At 36.2% G+C, this 13,607-nt stretch overlaps 1 pseudogene across 1 annotated transcript; it reads right to left on the bottom strand.

The window, feature by feature from the left end:
• Positions 1-10,657: 10,657 nt before the first annotated feature.
• LOC145482819 (uncharacterized) lies at positions 10,658-12,291 on the bottom strand (annotated as a pseudogene). The gene is made up of 2 exons (XR_014048822.1): positions 11,185-12,291; positions 10,658-10,740 (listed from the first exon to the last, which is right to left on the bottom strand). The product of XR_014048822.1 is annotated as an uncharacterized LOC145482819 (transcript).
• Between the last annotated feature and the right edge of the window lie 1,316 nt (positions 12,292-13,607).

Genomic DNA, 13,607 nt, shown 5'->3' with positions numbered 1-13,607 from the left:
ATCAATCGTGATCTTCTTCCTCGTACATACAGGCTTCCTCTTCCATGTCTGGTTTATGCGCAAATTATATATCACGCGTCTCGAGGACTCTACTCCCAACTGGCAGTAATGAAAGCCCAGCAATGAACGCTTTTTTTTTTTTTCATTTTTTTGATGATTACCAAACGATATCTTTTCATATAATTAACGGCAATAATACATTCTACACTGTACAAATTTTAATCTTTCAGTTTATGATATCAGTTTTGAGATTGCTCTGACAGTAATAGATAAACTGAATTACTCTAGAATTTCGCTGATTTGTAGGTTAAATTAATCGACGCTCAATCGACGTTGCGCTAGGCTTCGACGATATGCTGTCGTTCTAGCTATAAGCTCCCTAATATTACTACAAAAGTAGTAAGCCTACAGGTAGGCCCTATTGAACGTTAATCCAGGATTTAATTTCTATTTTTTTAAAATGTGTTTTTCATTGATAATGGCTTTTTGCAGTTTGAGATTATTCGAGGCTAAAACATATAACCAGAAATCCCCCAAAAATCCCCCCCACCCCCCCCCCCCCCCACCAAAAAAAACAACAACAACGACAACAACTGACGATATAATTCTGGGCTGGCTTCATCATGAGCCGAAAGCGTATGTTTTGTTAGTATTCTGAGCGTCGTAGTACAATTAACGGAATGATTAATACGCATGGGCTAATACGCCGCCATTTCCATCAAACGTAGGGCTATCTAGCTGTCCCTTACTACCTACCTTCCAAAGCCTAAAACACATAAATATTATTGTAGAAAAATTTGGAACATCGAATCCGTTTTAAGGGCAAGGTTGCTGAACATTTCAGTAAATTACAAGCGTATGTCAAAGCGCCCTCTTTTCTGACAGTTAATGCGTAGAGTCGCTTTAAATGTTGCGCAACATTTTTTTTTTTTTTTAAGAAAAAATAATGTGTGGGTAGAACTGTCCTCATCATTGAAGGAGTTCAGTTACAGTGTATGACGTATTTTGGCCACATACTAAATTACCTTTAAATTGAATGAAACCTGAAATAGTAGTTTATTAAGATAGAAACGCACCAACGAGATTATACAAACAACAGCTTAAGTTGTGTGTATAACTGCGATGATCAACCATACCGCCTTCATAATTAAAAGGAATATAATCACTTCGTAGGAAAACAGTAATCTATCGAAGCTATGAAATTGTCCTTTTTTTTTTTTCTATATTATCACTTGAAATTGAGCGATTAACTGATTATAATCTAAAAGAGACCTTGCGAGTTTTGGAGTTTTCCGTCCAGTTCAGGAATTGGCATTTATGGCTCGTCTTGTCTTACGAGAATAACGTTATCTCAACTCAGTGTCAATGCCTGATGCATAGCTAACCCTGTTTTTTTAAGAGAAAAAGTGATGCCACTGCTTCTACTGGGCGCTTTCATCATTGGAACTCATAAATTATATCTAGTTTATTTAAAGTTTAAAAAGGAAAAGAAAACAAAGTTAAAATAATTCTATTACGCGTCAGAGGGTAATACATGAGCGTGTTCGCCCTGAATAAGGCCACGGATCGCTGTGTATCCACAGCTGCCTCGTTATGGAACATAATGACCCTCATGAGATAAATCCCTTAATAACATCTGTCGTTAGTCCCCCTATAAAGGAAAAAAAAAATAGAAAAACAGGATGCTATGTGCTAGAATCCACTCCCACAACTCTTAAACCCTTTGGATGATCAACGCCCGTCAGTTAACGCAGTAAACTCTTTTCTAAAATAAGACGATTCATTTTGCATATTGCTGAAGTGTCCTAGTTTTGGACGAAGGCTAACTTTCGAAGGACTGTACAGTAGAATCTGCGGAGCCTACGTTACAATGATCCAAATGAGAATGTTCTTAACATGACCTTTATTCGTTTCATTCATTTTAGGTATATACTAATCAAAATCGAAAGTTAATAAAAACGTAAATCGTCAACTTAATGACAATGCCATAGTGTTCCTGTTTGCAATTGAAGAAAAAGGTCGATTCGCACTCTTCGTATATTTGTTATTTGCTAGTAAACATAGTTTTGGAGTTGGTACACCTTGCTGCCTTTACTTAGCGTCAAAGTAAACTATCTGCAAATTCTGTAAAACTGACAAAAAGAGGTAAAGTGTTTTAAATTCCTTTTTCCTTGTAACTGGAGTAAGGTTTGTATAATGTATAGCGTTTGATTAAAGCGCTTGCGCGCAGTTGCGAGGAAGCACAGTGGCGCCATTTTAATTTAGATTAAATGACTTTCCATTTGCTACCACTGTAATTTTAGAATCAGAAATATTTTTCTACAGCTCTTATTTCAGTCCCAGATCAAGATGGATAAATAATGAACTCAAGGCTCCGCAATATATTGTCAAAGTCTTGTTTTTAATCACTCATTTCATTCTACAGTACAGTGATAGCAATCTTAACGTTTTTGTTGTTATTGTTGTTGTTGTTAATCTGGATGTCTGCTTGTTATTATTAATTTTTTTGCTATTATTATTATTTTTTTGTTATTATTATTATTACTTTCCTTTCCCTGCTCAAATAATTTTAAGAGTATTTGCACCACATTAATACCCTTTGCACGTCATTCCTTTGTATCTACGGGTGTAAAGAGTAAACTATTGAAGGCAACGGGAAAATTTCAATTGATTGAGGAAGATTGAGAGTTGCATTTCACTCCATGGATGTGCCTCTTCTTCCCCTTTTTACTTCGAGCTTGCTACCTCTATAAAATACCTCTATAAAGTATATATATTTTAGGAACGTCAAAGAACAAATTTATCCTACCATTCACAATGAAATTTGCTGAAAACACATTTTGAGTTTTTAGTAGAGATAAATGACCATAGTGTTATTTTTTGATTAAGAAATATATATTTTTTTAAATTACTTCTGGGGTTTTTTTAATTAAGATCACCTCCAGCCACGATTCTGCGTCCAATTTCCGAACATCAATTGCATTTAAGTTTTGACAGTTGAAAGGCTTTTATTGTTTTTCATTTCAGCTAGTTGACCTTGCGCCTTTTCATGTTTCTTATCGCAAAAATAATTACTTTTTACTGTTTTGAAGACGATTTTAATTTTCCAGGAGAAGTACGTAAACGTTTTCAAAAATCTGTTTAGCATATCCCTTTTTCAGTAGTCTATCAGTTTCGCATTTCCAATGTTTTGTTTTGAGATTTCTGGAGTGAAAAAATGCAGTGAAGTTTTGGGTCAATTTATTGCTGCTAATGAAAAAAAAAAAGTCCGGAAGGGTGTTAATTGATATCCCGCAGAACATTACTTATGAAAACAACTATATGCGTGAGAAAAGAGAACTATTGGACATCCTCTAAAGAAAGTCACGGGCACCGTTATTTTTCTTTCAACAGTGGTATAAAAATGTTAGTCACAGGGACAGTTCTGTATGCAGGTGATTCGCCTCAATGAAGATCATCCCTCGTCGCCGTATAAAACCAAAGAATGCCGCGAATAGAAAACCTTGAAATGGAAGAGATACACGAAGCGTCTCAGGCAAACGAACTTGGAACGGAACTGGACAATTGCAATAATCGTCGCATGGAAATTTCGTACAGGCTTCGTCCTATTTTGAAGATGATGAAACTGGCTGGAGAGTTCTATGGTGACTCGTCCTTTTTGGAAACTCCACAAGGGGGCTCAAACTGTTTTTCGCGATTTTACTGTGCAAGTGTGTTGCTGGGACAGTGCATCATCTTTGTACAAGCAGTCATGAGCATTTTCTTTGAAGGTTTTACCCAAATGCAAAATACTTACTTTTTACTGACGTTTAGCATTTGGTATTTAGAATGCATGGGAACTAACATCATATGCCTTTTTGTTTTGCCTAAATCCCAGAAACAGCCATCGCGTTTGTCAAAACTTGTTAGCAACTTATTCACAAAAGAATCTGATCTCAGTGGACTGACCAAGCGAAGGCTGAGTACCCTTTTGGCTATAGCATGCTGTGCCGTTGCCTTTAACTCTATCTGCCTCGCAGCTCTAGATTTTTACCGATGTATCTCGGTAGCGCGGTTTCAACCGTGGAATGGATTTTTGGCATACCGCTTGCTTCACTTAGTGTTTGGCGCTTTTAACTCGTTTGCATGGGTATTACCAGGGTTGTTGTTTTGTGTCGTATGCACGGTTTTGTCAGGAATGTTTGAGAATTTGCACAAGAAGTTATCCACGCAGAATTCCACTTCTATCAACATCGGATGGCTGAGGCAGGAGCATCACAAACTCTGTGAAACAGTTGCTTTGGCCGATAAAGTCTTTTCGCCGTACCTCTTTATTGTAATGTCCCTGCATATTCCTCTTATTTGCTTCAATTTTCATCAGTTGTTAAAGAATTCAAATGAAGATGACGTATCTTACATCATTACTGTTCTTTACTGGTGGATGGGCCTGTCGGGGGAAGTCGCTCTTATCCTTGTGTTTGGAATAAGAGTCAATGAGAAGGTGAGAGCACGGTTGGTTATGTTCAGTAAGCTCGCCTTTACCCTGTCTTTTTTGCAACCTGCAGAAAACTAGCTATTTATTGCGGTAACAGCTGTTCCTGTCAAATTTTGTTGTCGTTGTTTTATTCTAGCTGCAAGCAAGTGTTATTGTTGTTGTTTTGCTTTACGTAACCGTTGTTCTTGGCCATGCTTTAAATTTCTTGCGGTGGGGTTTTGAATATCACCACATTTCATGCCATATGTCCTTTTCTTACTGGTTACACTGGTAATGGTAACAGAAAAAACAAACAAACAGACTTATATAGCGTATCTTAACCATATTGGACTGTTAAGTATGATCCTTGCTGTAAATTTTATCGAGACCTGCTAAACAGAAGACAAACCCACCAAATGTGTCGAGACCCGAACAACAACTAAATTATAATTATGCAACAAAAATATTCTGCGATAAGAAGGCATTTGACTTACTAATAATATGTTTATTATCCGACTGATTTTAAACTGGTTATAAAACGAAGAACGCACACGGTTACGATTTCTGTGGCAATCTTTTAACTAACTTAACAAGCTTACAACAGCAGTATATATTTTTATATATACATTCGGTATACTTCCAGGCCATAGTTAATAGAGTGAAATTGCTATGAAACTCAACAAAAGTTCTGTGTTGTATGTTTTTGTTCTCTTTTTTCGCCTTAACCGTGCACAAAACACAATAGTTGTTTACTACTGACCTAGGAATCAACCAATAGAAATGTTTTGGTTACGTAACTCATGCAGAGTGTATGAGCGCAAATCAAAAGATTGCGCACGGTTTTGGACCTTCCAACATAAATCTTGGCATCTTTGTTTTCTCCTTTGATGTTTTCCGGGCTTCATAACCAGTCCCATGTATTAACTATGTTCCAGGCGCTTTATTTGTACCACTGATTCAGCGATTTATTTTGTACTGTAGTTGTGAAATGAATATTTTTTTTCTTAGATTCACAGTTTCTATGACACCATTTATAATGTAGGCACACCAGACAAAAAAGAGCATCTGCAGGTACGTATAATTATGTTGCCCGTCACTACAATTCCTGTGACATATCCTGTCATTACTTTTAATGTGAAGTAACTGCGGGATTGTAGAGTTTTGTAAACTTTGATGAACCACCATGTGTTGATATTTCGTCATCACGTGCTTCGTAATTTAGCTCCAATAGCACGAACTTCCATGTATATTATATTATATCGACAGATCGAAAGCCAGTTGTTCATAATTTTTTCAGCTATTGCAATTCCTGATACATCTTGGTGGAGAGCCAATCGGATTGTCCGTAGGAGGATTGGTAGTGATAAACAAATCTCTTGCTCTCTCGGTATGTTCCAAACGAATATATTTTGATTTAAGTATTTTCTTTTCTTTTCTTTTCTTTTCTTTTCTTTTCTTTTCTTTTCTTTTCTTTTCTTTTTTTCATTCTCTCCTTCTCCCCCCCCCTTTTTTATCTCCATTTGTCTCTTTCTTCCTTTCCCTCTTTTTTTTTAATTTCCTTGATTTCTTTGTTTAATATTCAAAGACTTTATAAAGCACACTTCATATGTGTTCAAATGTACCGTCTCTAGCTATATTATATCTTAGAATTATCTATTTTGATTTGATTACATTTCAGATTGTAGGAATTATCATCTCATACCTTGCAGTGTTGTTAACTCTGCCATCTTAAAACTGAAGATCAGCCTGGAATAATGAACATCAAACAAAAACGACAACAACAACAATGACAATGACCAAGGCGACGATTCTTATTTCTTTCTACATGGGTTCAAATTACATGCAAATAAACCTCTCATTTGCTGTATTACTTAACGATACGTTTCGCACAGGCCCTATTTACTGGCATTAAATTTGATATATTACACGAGAAAAGAAAGTAACAATACATGGCAATGCGTTGCTCGCGATACACTTGGTATTTACTTAAGATATAAGCTATTTACACCACTTTTATTAAATTAGAAAATAAAACATTATAACTTAAATAATGTTAGTTTCCTTTCATTACATAACATAATATTGTCTTTACTATATATTTTAATGCTCTTTTTACGCTTCATGTACTCTTTTATACTTACAAGACGCTTTCTATTACATCAAAATTCATTTAGTACTGTTATGCAGTCCTTCCTGATCTGAATACTATTACCTGACAATGTTACAAAAGGTTGACGGGGTTTTTCGATAAAAGCCTGATGTGGCAATGATTTACATCTCTTCAATTTTTTTTTTTTTTTTTTTTGTCTGTATGTAGCAATTATTTCTTGCATCGAAATGTAGGATATCATAAGTATAACTTAAGCATTTATTAGCGTCGTTGAACCTGTAAGAGCTTTAGCTACAGCATGCTGGCGTAAGCAGTAAGCCGGGCAAAGATTTGGACGTAAGAAGAAGAAATTCTTAAACGGATATTTTCGTGCTCCTAAAATATCAGATATAAGATTGCGATATGACGCGACTTAGAAGCAGTTTATCGTTTCATCAAACATCAAGGAAAGAAACAATTCAATTCCTAGTGCTTATTTGTATACGGAAATAAGTTGTTTGTTATTGGCTAAATGGTTTACTAAATAAAGATATCATTTATTTAGCCGCATACTTCCGCACTACGTCATTGAGTTTTGAAAAGTATCTTCATTTCTCAAGTACACTTATTTGACAGTTTACAATTTGGTGTAAACTTCCCGCAAGTTAACGTCATATATCAACGCGAAAGACCGTTTTTGACCACATTTCCAAACACCGAGAAGAGAGTTGAAAATACGACGCGCAACGGAGTATTTTTGACCAACTTTAAGAGGTTTAGAAATGTGGCTAAACATTGTCTTGAGTGTTTGATATATCTTCTTAATTGAAACTAAAATGAAGGAGAAAAAATAGTAAACAGCTGTGCTAACTGAGATCAGATATCACAGTTATGATTTCCTGTGTTTAATCTTCATGAATTATTAATGAGTTGGAGAAAGAAATAGAACTATGTGCTTGCATAGGATCATCTTTAATCCGCTTCCATTTATTTAGGCAATGTAAGCATAACAGCAAAATAGGAAACAAGGATTCCGACAATCTGGAAATAAATAGAGAATATAGTCTATATTCGTTATGATAAACCAAAATTTTGAGTTAATAATATCAAATGGGAAATAAAATAATTTGAGAATGTTTCGGGATTTCTAAACATCAACAATAGCAAATGTAGTATCATTCAATTCTTCTCATACCGTTAAAGATAATGACTTGGTGATAACTACGAGTCCTCCAATGGAAAGGCCTTTTGGTTCTCCGTTTAAGTAAAACAGAAAAAGCAGCAACTGGGGAATGGAAATACGGAATAATATGTAACATTAACATTAAAGTGCCACTAACCCGAAACTAATATAAATTTTCTTTCTCTCCTGATCACCACTGCGAAAAAATTTTCCTTGCTGCTATTTTCGTTAATTTTGTATGAATTTTCAAAGTTTGCAAAATTGCCCTTTTCCATGTTAACGAACTAGGAATAGCGGAGAATGGGACGAGTTGGCTCCTGACGCGGTACGTCATTTCGGGAATAACAATATTTTGTTTCTGAGAGGAATGTATCCGAACATCCGACAGTGTGTGTCAAAATCGTTGCAGAAAGCAAAGATGTGTTGTTGGAGGCTGTAGCAATACAGGATGAGTAGGATAGAGTATTCCTCTTCATTCAATACCTCTATCCCGATGAAACTCGACCAGAAACGAGAAAAAGACTAGAGAAGTGGGCTAATCTGTGCGAAGCTAAAGCCGGGGAGTCATCGAGGATTTCTTCGATCTCGGGTTCGCCGCTACTGTAAAAACATAAATACTTTCATGGCCTGTATATTCTTTTCTATCTCTGGTGGAAAGCCAATTTAAGCAACTGGAAAGAAGAAGCCTGAAAAAAAAAATCAGGGCTTCAACGGGATTCGAACCCATGACCTCCGCGATACCGGTGCGATGCTCTACCAACTGAGCTATGAAGCCACACATTGGGAGCGAGGTCAATTAATTGAGTTCATATCTTCCCGTGAGTGAAATGATGTGAATTATTTCATAAATATGAACTCAATTAATTGACCTCGCTCCCAATGTGTGGCTTCATAGCTCAGTTGGTAGAGCATCGCACCGGTATCGCGGAGATCATGGGTTCGAATCCCGTTGAAGCCCTGATTTTTTTTTTTTTTTTTTTTTTTTTTTTTCAGGCTTCTTCTTTCCAGTTGCTTAAATTGGAAAATTTACTGCGATGATCATACTTCACTTTCATCTACTACCGCAGTTCAAATATGAATTATTTCATATATACTTCACATCATTTCACTCACGGGAAGATATGAACTCAATTAATTGACCTCGCTCCCAATGTGTTGCTTCATAGCTCAGTTGGTAGAGCATCGCACCGGTATCGCGGAGATCATGGGTTCGAATCCCGTTGAAGCCCTGATTTTTTTTTTTTTTTTTTTTTTTTTTTTTTTTTTCAGGCTTCTTCTTTCCAGTTGCTTAAATTGGAAAATTTACTGCGATGATCATACTTCACTTTCATCTACTACCGCAGTTCAAATATGAATTATTTCATATATACTTCACATCATTTCACTCACGGGAAGATATGAACTTAATTAATTGACCTCGCTCCCAATGTGTTCCTTAAGCTCAGTTGGTAGAGCATCGCACCGGTATCGCAGAGGTCATGGGTTCGAATCCCGTTGAAGCCCTGATTTTTTTTTTTTTTTTTTTTTTTTTTTTTCAGGCTTCTTCTTTCCAGTTGCTTAAATTGGAAAATTTACTGCGATGATCATACTTCACTTTCATCTACTACCGCAGTTCAAATATGAATTATTTCATATATACTTCACATCATTTCACTCACGGGAAGATATGAACTCAATTAATTGACCTCGCTCCCAATGTGTTGCTTCATAGCTCAGTTGGTAGAGCATCGCACCGGTATCGCGGAGATCATGGGTTCGAATCCCGTTGAAGCCCTGATTTTTTTTTTTTTTTTTTTTTTTTTTTTTTTTTTTTTCAGGCTTCTTCTTTCCAGTTGCTTAAATTGGAAAATTTACTGCGATGATCATACTTCACTTTCATCTACTACCGCAGTTCAAATATGAATTATTTCATATATACTTCACATCATTTCACTCACGGGAAGATATGAACTTAATTAATTGACCTCGCTCCCAATGTGTTCCTTAAGCTCAGTTGGTAGAGCATCGCACCGGTATCGCAGAGGTCATGGGTTCGAATCCCGTTGAAGCCCTGATTTTTTTTTTTTTTTTTTTTTTTTTTTTTTCAGGCTTCTTCTTTCCAGTTGCTTAAATTGGAAAATTTACTGCGATGATCATATTTCACTTTCATCTACTACCGCAGTTCAAATATGAATTATTTCATATATACTTCACAAAATTAATGTGTTTTGACACTCCGAAATCTGCACGCTCTGTTCAGTCAAATTACCAACTCTTTGTGTTCATTGACATCTTTATCGTTCTTTGAGAGCTGTAAGTTAACTCTTCAGCCATTATTTATACATTTATGGCGACCCGCACTTATACTTCGCAGCCGTCCAAATCGTAGATGATACAGATGCTAGATTCTAGATGATACAGTTCTTAAAAAAAAAAGAAAAATCCTGTCCAGTTTTGATAGAATATGAACCACAAATAACCCAAAAATGCTTTGACAGCCCTCAGCCCTCAGCCCTCAGTCAAAAGTCTCTTGAGTGTTTTAGCCTGGTTCCCGAAGTGACGTCACTAGTAGCCCTACCCAGATCCCACTTTGCGCGGTCGTGAACATTATATCTTCAAACGCCTGTAAAAACGCAGGGAATTTGTCAATCGAGATAATTTTTCCACTGAAGTAATCAGGGAAACTATTTGATTTCATTAAAGGAAAACAACTGGGGGGGGGGGGATTACTGGCACTTGAACGTTACCATTGCACAGTGCTTCGTTAGTAATGAAAAAAAAAACTCCTCAGTAGAAGAAATGAAAGGTAGTCGGCGAGGGGAAATAGATGTGTGAAGGTACGAAGCCAACGAAAATCAACCTAAGCATGGCATGAAATAAATTTCGCTGTCATAAGATAGTTTAGAACATGAGCTTTAACAAGTGAGCAAACACAACGCAAAACCAGGGAACAAACACTAATGATCATTCATGTACCTTTCCTTCGACGCCATCGGGAACTTTGATACTTTGCAGGATACTTTGAACACTGCAAATCTTAGAAAGGAATGACATTTGATGTTAATATAGAAGAAAAGCTTTCCCTGGTTGTAGGTGTGGCCACTTGGATACCTGAAAGAGATATTAGGTTGAAGTCTCACTACAGTTACTCTAACGGTAATAGGGTATGTGTAAATTGGTGCAGGATATATTGAACACATCACATCTTAGAAGATAACAGTATAGTTGCATTAAGAAGTAACATATCAATGAAAATTGAGATTATGTTTCATTTGCAAAAAGAAGTTTTCCAAAGTTGTATGTAAGTCAAGAGGTTGGAACTAAAAATTAGCTACTCCTTTCACCATGGTGCGAACTGCAGTTACTCTGGCGGCAATAGGGGATGTTGTTGTCTAAATTTGTGTTGTTCCCTTTCTCAAAATCAGTTTTCACTGTGCTATTTAGTCATTATTACGTTAGATTGTTCATCAGCCTCCTTACCTTCTCGTTTACTCTTGATCCAAAGACGGTTATCAAAGACAGGATCGCAGCTGAGGATAATAACCAATATACACCACCAAAAATAGAGAAAGGAATGGAACTTCCTTCATTCGTCACGGGTGGGTTGATAGCGGCGTAGAAATTAAAACACAACAGCGGGATGGTGACGGAAAAAAACTTCAAGCAATGAAGAGGAAAATATCTTGTCGGCGAGCGAAACTGTTTCACACAATTTTTGGTGTTCTTCCTTTAAAGCTGTTATGTCCAGGGATTGATTTAAATCTAGAAAACAAACCCTTTTGCAAAAACAGTCAAATTGGCGCTCAAGAACCAAGCATGTTAAACAGAAAAACAGTGTTGGAAGCAGCCACACGATGCAACTAAAAATCATGGATACTAAACAGAAAATTCTAAAACCATACCAGTCTTTCCAAGGCTTGTAAAACGCAACAGTCAAGTCGGGCATCAACTGAAAGGCTACTAAGACGTTGAAAGTTGACACAAGAAAAATAAAAATGGCTAAAATTAGTCCTTTTCTGGAATATAATTTCAGCGTTGCCAAATCAACTCTTCTTTCAATTAAGTTAGCAACAAATTTCTCAAAACGGGATTTTTTCCCCTCGTTCAGTGGAAGCACGAAGAGGCAAGTTGTCGCGACGATTGCCAATACAAAATACCACATAGCGAAGGTTATTAATGTGTAGAGATTTTGAAGAACTGAAGATCCTTCTACGCAAAGACTAACAATACTCATGGCAAAAGAGAACCAGAGAGACGCCACTATCGCAGTGCAATAAACTCGGGCAATCGAAATCTTTCTCTTGCTACCAGTGGTTGACAATTGTCCCAATCTTTTGAAAGACGTATCTCCGAAATATATTCCACCCAGCTTCATGAAAGTTAATAGCGGTCCATATATCGCCTGTATTGCCTCCAGTTGTTGTTCATTTCCATTATAGATATTTGGACTTGTGTCCTGTAAAACGATTGGCGGAATTTCATGTTCTTCTCTGACTTGGTTGTTGGCCTCGTGTACGCCAGCTCTCATGGGCTTCACTCGAGAATCCATTTTTAACTCAATGACGAAATTTACAGATCTTAGCTAAAACGAATGTCAATAAACTGTCGGCTCTGCGTGTTTTAAATTTGCTCATAATTAAATCATGAGTAGCTTTTTTTGTCTGTTTTTGTTTTATTTTCCATTTGAAGTTTTTCGTTTTTTGCACAGGCCAACCTTTAATAATAACTTCAGCAAGATTTTCATTATTAATCCACTTTATCACAGGGGTGTTTATGATGATGTCAGTGATGTAAATATCACGACAGGTTTTTGTTTTGTTTGGACATGCTTTTTTATTCTTTTTCTGCTTTAAAATGGGAATTTTAGAAATTGCTTGGAATCTTTTTATAATTTTCTAGGCCTTGTTGGACAAAATGATTTTGTGAATTTTCTTTTGCTTTGAAATCGGATTTTCAGTAATTGAAATCTTGTCGAAAAAATATATGGCACTGACATTAAAAGCGTGTGTGTTTAATTATTTCATGAAAAACTAATTTCAATATTGAATCTTGATATAATTTTCTAGGCTTTGTTGGACACAATGTATGTTTTCCTTCTGTTTTGTTTATTTTCTTTTGCTTTTAAATTAAATTTTTAACAACTGAAATCTTGTCAAAAATGGTAGTGCCTTGACATTAAACACGGATGTGTTTAATTATTGATAAAATGAAAGGTACATAGTGTTCCACAGTACTTCAGTATTAAAATAAGTCCCTTCCTGCGAGTTGATTAAGTTGATAAATTTATTTGTACACGATAAAAAAAAACACTCCTTCAGCACAATTTAAAGCATATCTTTAACTTATCATAGCACTAAAGCTGCTTTTCAAGGAAGCCCTGTCTCATTCAAAGCTGTAATGACGCAGTTTCAGTTTAATTTCGCTTGAAGAAACTGTAGATCGGAGCTCCCGAGAAATGCTGGTCCACAACATAGCATCCCTGATTATTTTATTCTTTCGCATAAGTTGTATTTTACTATTGGTTATTCGTATTACCATGACATCAATACTCAAAATTTTCGTGACATTTCATGACTTATATTTTTAACTCCATTTATTGCGCTGTATTGAGAAGCCAACTGGAAGTTTTCTTCCATAGAAATGTGTTTAAGTATTGCAGTTTATTTAATAGTGCAATATGTCAGTAATCATGAAATTCTGAAAACGATGACGGACCACGAAGTAGAAAAGACGAACATATTCTCTCTGTCACGTTTAAAAGTGATTCTGACCAACGCGTTTTATTTCTCGACATGGCTGGTGAGGAGGTGACAACTCTAATAGACTCGGGTAACATGTTATGGCAAAAGTCTTCCCGTAAATTCTATAATCATTCATCGAATTTTAAAAAGAATCATGCAGTG

This window comes from Orbicella franksi, chromosome 3, assembly GCF_964199315.1.
Source record: "Orbicella franksi chromosome 3, jaOrbFran1.1, whole genome shotgun sequence".
Taxonomy (NCBI): Eukaryota; Metazoa; Cnidaria; class Anthozoa; order Scleractinia; family Merulinidae; genus Orbicella; species Orbicella franksi.
This window is presented reverse-complemented; position numbering and strand designations above follow the sequence as displayed.